This window comes from Lontra canadensis, unplaced genomic scaffold, assembly GCF_010015895.1.
Source record: "Lontra canadensis isolate GAN:19392208 unplaced genomic scaffold, GSC_riverotter_1.0 scaffold1, whole genome shotgun sequence".
NCBI classification, from domain to species: Eukaryota; Metazoa; Chordata; class Mammalia; order Carnivora; family Mustelidae; genus Lontra; species Lontra canadensis.
In genome coordinates, this window is record NW_022630995.1 from 22,933,580 (window position 1) to 22,945,832 (window position 12,253).

Sequence of the window (12,253 nt, forward strand, 5' to 3'; positions counted from 1 at the left end):
GTAACAAGACCTATTGTGGTGGTCATCTTACAGTAGATATAAATACTGAATCATTACGTTGTACACCTGAAATTAATATGGCATATGTCCATTATACATCAATTTTCTTAATCTCAATTTTTGAGAGAAATGGGGATGATAATGTCAATTGCAGAGCATGTGAACATTATGAGTCACCTATGCAAAACACGTTGCATTAAGTTCAATAAGTGGTAGCTTTAATATATGCCATTGGATATTCCCTGTGAAAAAAAGGTTTGTGGTTAAAGGAGTCTTGGAAATGCTCCGTACTACATCCCCCTTCTCAAGAGATTTCCAGGGCACATCAGCATAGCAAAAGGACTGAAAAGTTCAATGTAAAAGACCCTATTTGTTTTGGCTAAGAATTTCCCAAACCTATTTGCCAAGCTGACCCTCTCCCTCTTTTTAAATTAAGCACATTTGGGGAACCACAATTTTCATTGTATTTAATAAATAAAGGAAGTCACATTAAATTGTTAAAAACTGAACATGTTTTACTATTTTGCTTTCCCCTCAGGCAGGTATAATTGAAAAGCAGCAGCCTAGGAGAAATCAAGGCTTCTAACCTAGAGAAAGAACAGTATGCTTTAAGAGCCTGAAGGAAATGAGAAATTTCAGGCAGAAGGAATAGATCAATAATGAGCTATTTTTGGCCATGGAGACATTTCTAGAATTACAGATTCTTAGAGTTTGACAGCATGTTAAAGTTCAGCTCCTTTAAATTCTCACCCAGTGCAGAATTTCCCCTTCATCAGTCCAAACCCCTGCTGGCACAGACCCAGCCTCCCCAGTTTTAGAAAGCTCCAGAATTCAGGAAATTCTCCCTCACCCTGGGCTGAAATTTGCCTCCTTGGAACCTCTACCAAAGACCATGCTAGCAGAATTTCAAGGGTTGTGTTTTAGTGAGAGCTTTCCATTTTGGAGATAGCAAACAAAATGCACAGAAACTTTGTGAATCATTACACAGTCTAAAATAACATGATTATTAATTGCGCAGTAAACTGAAATTAAAAATTGTTGGAAACATGTTAATTACACTTCAGTTAAAAAAAAGAAGTGTTGGAAACAACGTCTTTCATTTTCTCCATCTGTGAAGGGGACAAATAATCAGAAATTCAGCTACAGAGTAAGCAAGGTAAGCAATGATATAGTAGTTACTTTGCAGGTGGAATTATTTTGCAATTGTCAATTTCTGAGAAGAAAAGGGGAATGTATATTTTAAATGACTCCTGTTTTCTTGTCTTTTTAATTTAAAAAATATTTAAAGAGACATTTTAAAAAACTCTTCACCCAAAGCTTATCCTTCTAGCTTCCTTTATTATAAAAAACAACTGTTAAATAGTTAAAATATAGTGTATATCTCATAAACATAAGTTTATCATTAAAAGCCAGTAATAAGAACAGGAGACTTTACCTCTGTTTGAACCAATATGGAATTCCAAGGCTTTGTACAACTTAAAACCTAAGGAAAACTCCAAGAGGGTAGATAGAATAGAACTTAAATGGGAGGAGAACCCCCCAGGATCCAGGCTCTTCTAAAAGTCCCAAATCACTCAGAAATCAGGGACTTGGCAAAACCATAAAAAGGGCAGGCTGTGTTTTCACAGAACAGTCCTTCTAAAGGAGAACTTTCTAGACTCAACCTCACTTTGCATTAAACTACTAGTTGGTTACACTTTAGCACTTACACCTCATTCTGACACTGTGAGGCAAAAAAGGTTCACATTCCTGTTTTACAGCTGAAGGAATGGAAGTAAAACCAAAACATTCATACTGAACAACACTCAAGCATATATCAGCACATACTGCCTTTGTGACAAATGGATGAGTTCAGTGCTAGCTGTGTTCTCCTTTCAGTGAAATAATTTTCTTCAGTTAAATGTGATAGTGTTCCTACTAAAGAGAACAGAAAACAAATACAGGCCTGTCGAGGAAAAGGTGAATATTAGTTGGGACCTACAAATGGGGTCACTGAGCATTGCCCTGCTTGCCTAGGACTTTTCTAAGTTGTGCTCAACCGTAGTGTCTATTAGAATTTACTCACTGACATACAACCTGGAGGATGTTTTTGTTCTTGTCTGTCTTTGAGTCACAGCAGAAATATCACAGCCCACATCATCCATTCCTTCCACGTGTATTAGGGCAATTGGTGCGGTGCCCAGCACTCACGGGAAACATTTTTTGAGCACCTAATTCGAGGTTGAATAAAACCTGGTTCCTGACTTCATGGAACAGGCAGTCAAATGAGAGAGGGACAGGCAAATCAATAATTTCCATAGAAAGTGACAAGTCCTTTGCTGGAGCCAGGCATGTGATGCTCGGGGACTGCCAGCAAGGGTAAACGAAGCAGACAAGGGAGTGGGAAAAGGCTTCTCAGCGGAGCTGACATCGAAGCTGCCAGGAGCAGAGTTTAACCATCTCTCACTCCGACTTCAATTCCCAGCACCCAGGTGAGAAAGGACCTGATGACCCTGCTTTTCTAAGTTCCTGACGCTGTCATGGCCAGATTTCTGTGCCTGGGCCCTACGGAGGGAAGAGATGGGGGAAGGGCAAGCTGAAGAAGGGAGGGAGGGGGAGAGGGAAAGAGAAACGGGAGGGGTGAGGAAGAAGGTGGGGGAGAGATGGAGAAATAGAGAAATCAAAGAGCAGGGGCGCCTGGGTGGCTCCGTTCATGAAGCATCCAGCTCTTGGTTTCGGCTCAAGGGGGTGATCCTGGGGTCGCTGGTGGGATGGAGCCCCCAGTGGGTTTCACACACAGCTGGACACTGCTTGCCATTCTGTCTCTCCCTCTCCCTCTGCCCCTCCCCCTGCTTGCGCCCTCACGCTCATGCTCTCTCTCTCTCTCTCTCTCAAATAAATCAATCTTTAAAGCAAAGAAAAAGAAAACAAAGAGAAGTTAAAACTTCATGACAGGTTCCAGAAGTTGCTCGAGATGGCCAGAGCTACGAAGGGCGGCCGCCCCGTGCCTGAGCGGTCTGCGTGCTCCACGTGCACGCACAGTCGAATCCCCGACCACCCTCTCGCTTCGCTGAGCAACAGGCCGCGGGAACGCAGTCTCCTTCTACCCACGTGAACTTTTGAGCCAAAAGTTCTCCCAACCAGTGGAGTGCTGCCTCTCCCACGACTGAGGGCAGCAAAAGGAAGGCGCAGATCCCTGTGCTCTCCCGGAAAACGAGGCCAGACTCGCGGCCATTCCCCCACGGGGCCCCCTCCACAGAGAACGCAATTAGAGCCCCAAGTCTCCCGCCTTCCCAGAGAGCGGCACACCTGGGATTCCGCCCGTGCCTCCTCTGGATCCCGTTCCGGACCTGGGACTCTGCCAAAGACCTGGGGCGGGGAGCGGGGAAAGTATCCACTGTTACCTTAGGTTGTCTTCTAGGGTCTCCTCATCTGAAGAGAAGGTCCCATTGCTGACCCTCCGGGGAGAGCGACTCTTATCCCCTGCACACGCCTCCTGGGACGACGAAGGGTCTTTCTTTTTCCTTCGGCCAAACAACTTCTTAAAAGGCTGGAATTTGCCTCCTTTCTTCTTGTCTGCGGATTACAAGACAAACACACGCTGCAGTTTGCCAGGGCTGTACCTCTGGGCCTGAGAGCAAATTAGCACGGAGCCGCCTCCAGCCAAGGGAGCTGGGGCAAAGGGCGGCCATCGGAGTGGATGAGCGACCAAGCCCTGTGCCAGGAATGTCAGGGCCAGCCCCTGGCTGGGCACAGTAAGTCTCCCGCCACCGCGCTCCCGAGAAGCACCTGGGGGCGGGGGGGGCGGGACACGGTGGGGTCCCGAGGTTCACGGTGGCCGCACAGCAGCCCCCGCACGTGCCGCACAAGGGTGGCGTCTGCGTTAACAAAGCAGATGACCAGCGCCCTTCTCCACAGAAGCTGAGAAAAAAACGTTAAGTCAGACAGACACTTAAAAAAAATGTATCTACCTTTATATATGTAACTTTCTATTTGTGTGTGTGTGTGTGTGTGTGTGTGTGTGTGTGTGTGTGTTTCTCCTGAGGATCACCCTGTTTTAGCTTTTGTAAGATACAGAAGATAACTGCTGACTCTTGGCATAAGCTTTGCCCTCAATTCCCTCCATCCCTATATATTTCCAGTTTTCTTTCTCCTGCCTCCTTTCAAACTCTACTACGAAGAGCCCCCAGGGAGCTGCTATGAAGGCCTTTCCATGTATTTCTTCACTCGGCGGGACCCAGGCTCAGGGCCAGCATTTCCGACGGCTTATCTTCCGTTATACCGTTCGCTTCCGCTTTTCGGTCACAAATGCATCCACGTCGCTCGGCTCCTACCTCAGGGAAGAAAGCGGGTATCATCCCGCACCGGAAGAAGCGTCTTTTCAGATCCTTCCTTTTCTTTAAGAAGTCATTTACCCAGTGGCCAATCTTTCTTTCTTAATTAATTATAGATTTATGTATTCACTTATTTATTTGAGAGAGAGAGACAACATGAATGAGGAGCAGGCTTCCCATGAACAGGGAGCCCGATGTAGGGCTCGATCCCAGGACCCTGGGATCATGACCTGAGCCCAAGGCAGATGTTTAACCTGAGCCACTCGGGCACCAGCCCCACCTCCACTTTTTAAAAATCACTTAACCCTTACTATGCACCACTGCTTTAAAAATTTTCCAATTATTAATTCGGTTCACAATGACCCTATGAGGTCGACACTGTTAACATTCCCATATTACAGATGAGGAGCCTGAGGCACAGAGAGATGGACTGTCTTGTCTATGTTATGGGAAATGTATCTTTGAAGCTGGAGACAGGAGCTCTGAGGGAAAAGAAGAGAAGAAAGCTCGCGAAGTGTATGGAAAAGTACCTGCACAAAACACACACGTATGGGTCCCCCATCTGAGTATCAGAACTCCCGGACCTCTGCCGGCCAGAGTCTACAGAAAATTCTGGGTATAAAAATGCAGTTAAAGATGTGCAAGGTAACCATCTCTTTCTCTCTGGTGATCTTCAGTTCTGGCCTTTCTGAGTCAGAGTCTGAAGTGCCGAAGAAGTAGTTTAAACTACTTGGCCCTGGGCTGTGATGTAAGACACAAAGAAAGCAGACAGAACAGCGACCAGTCACAAAAAGACAACAGCCTGCTGTGGGATCCTCATTCTAGGTGCAAACAGGCCTTCAAACTTCAGTGGTCTCTAAAACAACAATGGGCTCTATCACACTTTAGAGGCAAGGGCCCTTGGTATATCAGATGCCTCCCATCCATAAGGCTTTGTGCTAAGGCATGCAGTCCTCAAACCAGACTTAAATTCTTTTCATTGTGTTTATTTTTTAACAGACAGTACCATGCTGTCTTGAGGATCACAGCTTTGTAATATAGCCTGAACTCAGGCATTGTGATGCCCCCAACTTGGTTTTCTTTTACAACATTCCTCTGGTGATTCGGAGTCATTTCTGGTTCCATCCAAATTTGATTATCTGTTGTTCCAGCTCTGTGAAAAATGTCAATGGTATTTCAGTAGGGATTGCACTGAATGCATAGAGTGTTCTGGGTAGCACAGATATTTTCACAATATTTATTCTTCCAATCCATGAGCATGGGATTTTTTCCATCCCTTTGGTGTCTTTCTCCATTTCTTTCGTAAGTGTTCTGAAGTTTCAGAGTATAGATCCTTCACCTCTTTGGTTGGGCTTATTCCTGGGTATCTTACAGTTTTTGGTGCAGTTGTAAATGGGATTGATTCCTTAATTTCTTTCTTCAGTCACATTGCTAGTGTACAGAAATGCAACTGATTTCTATGCATTGATTTTATATCCTACCATGTTAGCCAAACTGCGGAAGGAACCAAGATGTCCTTCAACAGATGAATGGATAAAAAAGATGTGGTTGCTCTATACAATGGAATATTACTCAGCCATCAAAAAGGGTGAATACCTACCATTTACATCGATGTGGACAGAACTGGAGGGGATTATGCTAATGAAAAAGGTCAATCAGAGAAAGACAATTATCATATGGTTTCACTCATATGAGGAAATAAGAAATAGTGCAGAGGATCATAGGGGATGGGAGAGAAAGCTGAATGGGAAGAAATCAGAGAGGAAGAAAAACCATGAGAGACTCTTGACTCTGGGAAACAAGCTCAGGATTGCTGGAGGGGTGATGGGTGGGCGGTAGGACAGCTGTGTGATGGGCATTAAGGAGGGCACGTGATGTGATGAGACTAGCTGTTACATGCAACTGACGAATTACTGAGCACTACATCTGAAACTAATGATGTACTATATGTTGGCAAATTGATTTAAATAAAAAAATAAAAGACAGGAAGTGTGTGCAATACAATTGAAATTATAATACTTAAAAATGGTGAAAACAAACGAAACAAATTGGAGGGTTTGATTTCAGAATGCTTATATGTTTTCAGTAGTTATTTATTTGGGAATATAAGCCAGAGATTTTCATGACACCTATTTCTGGTTCCCATCAATGGATAACTTTAAAAAATTATAATCCATAGTCTTTGAAGACCATCAAAGAACATCAGGGCAGTGTTAAAAGAGCTGACCTCATAAAAAGGAATCAATTAAAAATTTTAAATTAAAAAAATTCTCTAAGATACTACAGGTATCATTATATAACTGGTCTTTGGCGTTAATGAAATAAATGAATATTTTCTCTATGACTGTCCAAAACTCAAAATATGTAACTGATACCTGATTTCTAGATTTGGCAGCATTATTATAAATGGTGAAACAGTAATTTGTGCTACATTTCACTTATTTAGGGGGTGAAACTCTTCCTTTTTCCTTTTTATATTGATTGCCTTTTTCCCACTACAGAAATATCTAATCCCTAATTCTCTAATCAGAGATATTCTAAAAGGCCATAGCAAAATTCTAAAAGTATCAGTTATGACATCATTATCCCTGGTCTGGGCCCACACATCTAGTTTTTAAGCTAAGCAGAGAATTTTAGATTACATCAGAATTTATGGATAGGGAAAAAAATCATCACTTTCTCTGAAGTCAAGGGGATTTGGTGGTATTCAGTTGAGCTGGAACCAAGGGAGTTAACTCTAATTAAAGATAAATTATGGGGTGCTTGGGTGGCTCAGGCAGTTAAGCATCTGCCTTCGGCTCACATCATGATCCCAGGGTCCTGGGATCAAGCCCACATCCACGTCCCTGCTCAGCAGGGAGCCTGCTTCTCCCTCTGCCACTCTCCCTGTGTGTGCTCTGTCTCTCAAATAAATAAATAAAATCTTTTTTTTTTTTTAAATTTAAAAAATAAAGATAAATTATAGTTTTTTACATTAGCGATAAGTTACATGTGTATTTCTGTATGGTCAGGAGGCTGATATGGTTATTTGTATTGCTTCAGTGTCCAGAATGGTGGCAACAACCATATAACATTGGTCTGCACTGGTCAGATTGTTGGGGAAGACAGAAAGTGAACAGAACTTGGATGGAGCTGAATATGAAGTTAAGGAAGGGAAAAGGCAGCCTTGGGAGGACCCCAGGATATGGAAGACTTAGCTGAGAGAACTTGACAGGTTTTACACGGGCCCACAATGGCCTCCCTCGGGGCCTCCGTCAGGATCCATCCATAGAGGTGGCCCCATTCCAGGGCTGCTAGTGAACCAGGCACTCTGGCACTCTGTCCCACACACTTGGTGTGGAGGCAATCACTTGGCATGAGTACACATACGTTATCTGGGAAGACGTGTCAAAGTCCAAATGTCAACACACTTTTCAAGAATTACTTGGAAAAGGCCATTTCAGCAATGCCTTAGTTATTATGGGAAAGACAGAAGAACAGTAAAACCTACCTGAACTATCCTCCAAAAAAACCAAACCTTCTTACCACGAGAAAAAGAGATTCTAGGCCTAAGAACACCAATTTCTCTTTGAAAGAGAAGTCAGAAAGCAGAAGCTTACAGGTACACTCGAAAGTCTTAGTATTTGGTCATACCAGAGTTATAAAAAATAATTTTCCCCTCCTCATTTCCAAAATACATTTCCTGTCAGAAATATCTTTACATCTGAAATAAAATTTTAAAAGTTTGTTTTTATTATTATTTTATTATTGATTGGGACAATTAATTAATTTTCCAGGATTAATTTTATGAAAAGGCTCAGTAATTACATTTAGGCCCACCTTACATTCCGACAACAAACCATAAGGAAACAATGTTAATAGGAAATGAAATTTTATAAATCAGAGAGGGAGTCAGATTTACTTGGTTCCACAGTTTTACTCTCAAAGTTTGGTATAAGATCTCTCACATCAAAAAAGGAAGTAGCTAAATTTTGTGAAACATTTCCAATTCTATGGCACAACTATCATATGAAAACCTGAGCATGGGTCTACAAACATCCATTAGATAGACTATTTTATGATCAGTTTTTGACTGGGGGGGGGTGTGCTCTGTCTCCACAGAATCAACTGGATTGAGTGCACGGTCATCACTGGCAGCCATCTTCTTCATAGGTGACACCAACCCTTACGGTGAATATTTTTGTATGGGTGGGGCCTAAAAGATCAAACCAGTTTTAACAACACTTCTGCAACACCCATGTGAACTATTCCAAGATACAACTGCCATACATTAGAAGTATAAATAGTTTAGCAAAGTCTTCTCCAACATTAGTGTATTTAAGATGGCATTTTAGAGTTTTATAACACAAATCTACTTTTATTGGGTGGTTGGGACAATGGGGTAAAGGCAAGGGAGAAGGAAGAAAGGTTATGCCTACTAAATTTGTTTTTACTGGCTGCAGCTCTAGTTAGGGATTAAATGTGTGGGCCCCAGAGGTAGATTACTTGGTCCGAATCCGGATCCCATCTCTTACTAGCCATGAGACATATGCCTACCAGCCTCTCTGGAAATTTACCATCTTAAGTTGTAAGACTGAATTTATAGCAGAACAGGCAGTGGGTGTTACATCTTCTTAATATTTCAGCAATTTTCTGTTGCAGTTTTTCACATGAAAGAATCCATATATGCACACAGACTGCTTCAGAGGTCACAGTGATTTTCATTCTTTAAGTACTGAATTGAATTAATTTATTTTCATCATCTGATAATCACTTTGGGGATTTTTTTTTTCATTTAAAAGAGTGCACATTATCTATTATTTCATGGATATAATTATATGCCATTTGATGGCTGCATCATCATAATTGCTAGTTTATACAGAAGATCCCAAAAATTAGAAATCACTGCTTAAGTCGAGCAAATCTGATTTATTTTCTATTTGTCATAAGGATGCAATTCTTACATTTTCATTTCATTTTTAAAAATAACATAATAAACGTGTACAATTTATCTGCATTGGATTCATATGGTATGTTTCCAAATGAGAAACAGAATTTCCCTATCGTAATTCATTTTAAGCATCACAAATGTCTTGGGTCTGGGGTTTCTCAGAACGTGCTCTATGGTTGGTACCAGGTTCTTATTCAAAGGCCAGTACATTTGAGATTCCAGGTAAAATAAAGTTCAGTATGTTTCTTTACTATGAGACCTTTCATAGTCTCAATATGCTGGTATCATTATCGCTTTCCAAAAGAGCAGGGAATATGCGGTGCTTCCCAGGGTTAACTTTCTGGTATCTGTCATGACTAGTGTTCCTCTGAACAGACCCTGGGAATCTCTGGTCTTCATTACTTCTTTCAAAAATCTTTTTTAAATTTAATTTTATTTTAAAGTCACCTCCACACCCAACATGGCGCTCGAACTTCCAACCTGAGATCAAGAGTTGCCTGCTCTACTGACTGAGCCAGCCAGGCACCCCTCTTTCAGAAATCTTTTATTTTCTTTAGGTACCATATATTTCATATACACACCTCCCCTACAATCCAGAGCACAGTGCTCAGTAAACTCGAGTGAGCTGACTGAAGCATTTTGGTTAAATAAACCTAATGTTTACGTCAAGCTCTGATTTCAAGCATGTATGTGAATAGCATTTATTAGGACACGGTATACAGCAACTGTCTGAATCATGTAATTAAATTTCAAGGTAATTTCACAACATTCTTCTTAGGTCTAGAACATCAGAATACTTTTTTCTTTTGTTTTAAAAATTTTATTTATTTATTTGACAGAGATCACAAGTAGGCAGAGAGGCAGGTAGAGAGAGAGGGGGAAGCAGGCTCCCCACTGAGCAGAGAGCCCGATGCAGGGCTCGATTCCAGGATCCCAGGACCCCGAGACCATGATCCGAGCTAAAGGCAGAGGCTTTAACCCACTGAGCTACCCAGGCGCCCCCAGAATACTTTTGAGAAGAAACTGTTCGGTTAAAAATGATTACTAGAGGGGCACCTGGGCGGTTCACTCAGTTAAGCATCTGACTCTTGATTTTGGCTAGGGTCATGATTTTAGGATTGTAAGATTGTGCCCTGCATTGGGCTCCTGTGTAGGGCATGAAGACTGCTTAAAATTCTCTGTCTCTTCCTCTCTTAGGGAAAAAAAAAAAAAGATTACTAGAAGTACAGTGATCCACAGGCACTCGGTGGCTATCATATTTTTACTGCATCCAGTAATCCCAATACATTTTACCGAAGGAGTTGGCAACGTGTCAGGGAGGCTGCACGTCCGGTGTCATGTCATGGAAAGACTAAAGACTGAGATTTTGCTTCCAGAGAGGCAGGAAGGAGTATTACAGTGGCTGTCAAGTTATGTGAGGGAGGAAGGAAGTGTCTCCTTTTCTGGGGAAGCACAGAGGGAGGTAGCTATTTGCCTTGTGTTGATTCAGAAAATGAAGAGACAGGATCAATAATACTCTTTTAAAAGAGGGCAGAAGTTCCTGGAACAGATGGTGAGAGGCCCAGGGCTGGTGGTGACTGGCGTTCACAAGTCAGGGGCAGGGAGTGCAGTGACCAGCCCAAACCAGGGAACACCAGGGCCTGCACACACTCATGTGGATGGGCGAGGGCATATGTTTGATACCTCTGAGGCAGGCCTAAAGCTTGGATTTGCTGTTTCCTCAGACAGAAGTATCACCTTCTTCCTTCTCAACCTGATGAACTTCTATTCATTCTTCAAGACCTGTGCCCTTGAAGATTTTCCCAAGTCACCAAGCCCAACAATAACTGACCACACCCGCCTCTGGCTTCCGTGTGCTTTGCTCACACTTCTGTGCCACACCATCTGTTATGAACTGACCTGCTGAATTGTGTCCACTCAAAATTCATAAGTTAAAGTCCTAACATCAGGTACCTCAGAATATGACTGTATTTGGAGACAGAGTCTTTAAAGAGGTAATTAAGGTACAATGAGGTCATTACATGGGCTGTGTTCCAATATGACAGGTGTCCTTATAAAAAGAGATTAGGACAGAAACACATAAAAACAAGACCATGGGAGGACACAAGGAGAAGATGGCTATTTACAAGCCAAGGAAAGAAACCTCAACACCAACAAAACCTTGATCTTAGACTGCTAGCCCCCAGAATCATGAGCCAATAAAGCGTGTAGTTTAAGTCCCCCATTCTGTAGTGCTTTGTTATGCAGTCATTGCACATTACACTACACATTACATTATCACATTTGTGATAGTAAAGCAGTCACTTTGGATCTTCTGTGTCTCTGTGGTTTCACGCCTTTACTCACGTACTCCTACCTGGAATACCTTTCTGCCTTTACCCAGAGAACTCCTAACTGTTCCCCCCAAATACATTCCAGGAGTCAAGATCCCTGGAAAGATGTCCTTAAACACTCTGGCCCGAGAGCATGACTCCGTCCTCTGTTCATCTGAGCAGACGTCTACTCCAATACCACAGAGCAGGCTATGGCTCCCAGACTGCAAGGTCCCTGGGTACAGGGGCTGCGCCTTCTTCCTCCTACCTCTACGGCACCCGCCATGATGCCTGCACTCAGTAATATGCATCCGCCGATCCCTATCCCTTCGGGGCAGGTGTGTCTTAGAAATCAGAACTTTTCAGATTATATATACAAAGGTGTATTGAAACCCCAGTGGGGTCTGTGACATCATTTTATCATCAAATGCAGGATTTCTGAAAAAGCATCTATATTCACCCTAAGTTTTGCTAATAAATAAACCTGTGCCAAACTTCTGAAGAGTTTTTGAGATTTTGAAAATACAGATAAAGGATGGTGATCTCTTTATGGAGTACAGTCGCTCCTGTAATCACACTTGTTTTGACAACGCAAGCGTGTCCCAGGGTGATGGATCTACGCTATCTCATCCATGAGAAACATGCGGCAAATGCAGAATAGTGCACCCAGTCGAAGGGAGGTTATGTAGCAAAATGCA

General features: G+C 42.5%; 1 protein-coding gene across 1 annotated transcript in view; it reads right to left on the minus strand.

Moving 5' to 3' along the window:
* The window catches only part of CRACD (capping protein inhibiting regulator of actin dynamics), a 266,740-nt gene that overhangs the window by 48,045 nt on the left and 206,442 nt on the right, over positions 1–12,253 (minus strand). Inside the window, exon 4 of the mRNA XM_032851243.1 lies at positions 3,384–3,555. The gene's annotated coding sequence lies outside the window, so the exon portion shown is untranslated. The remainder of the gene's footprint in view (positions 1–3,383; positions 3,556–12,253) is intronic.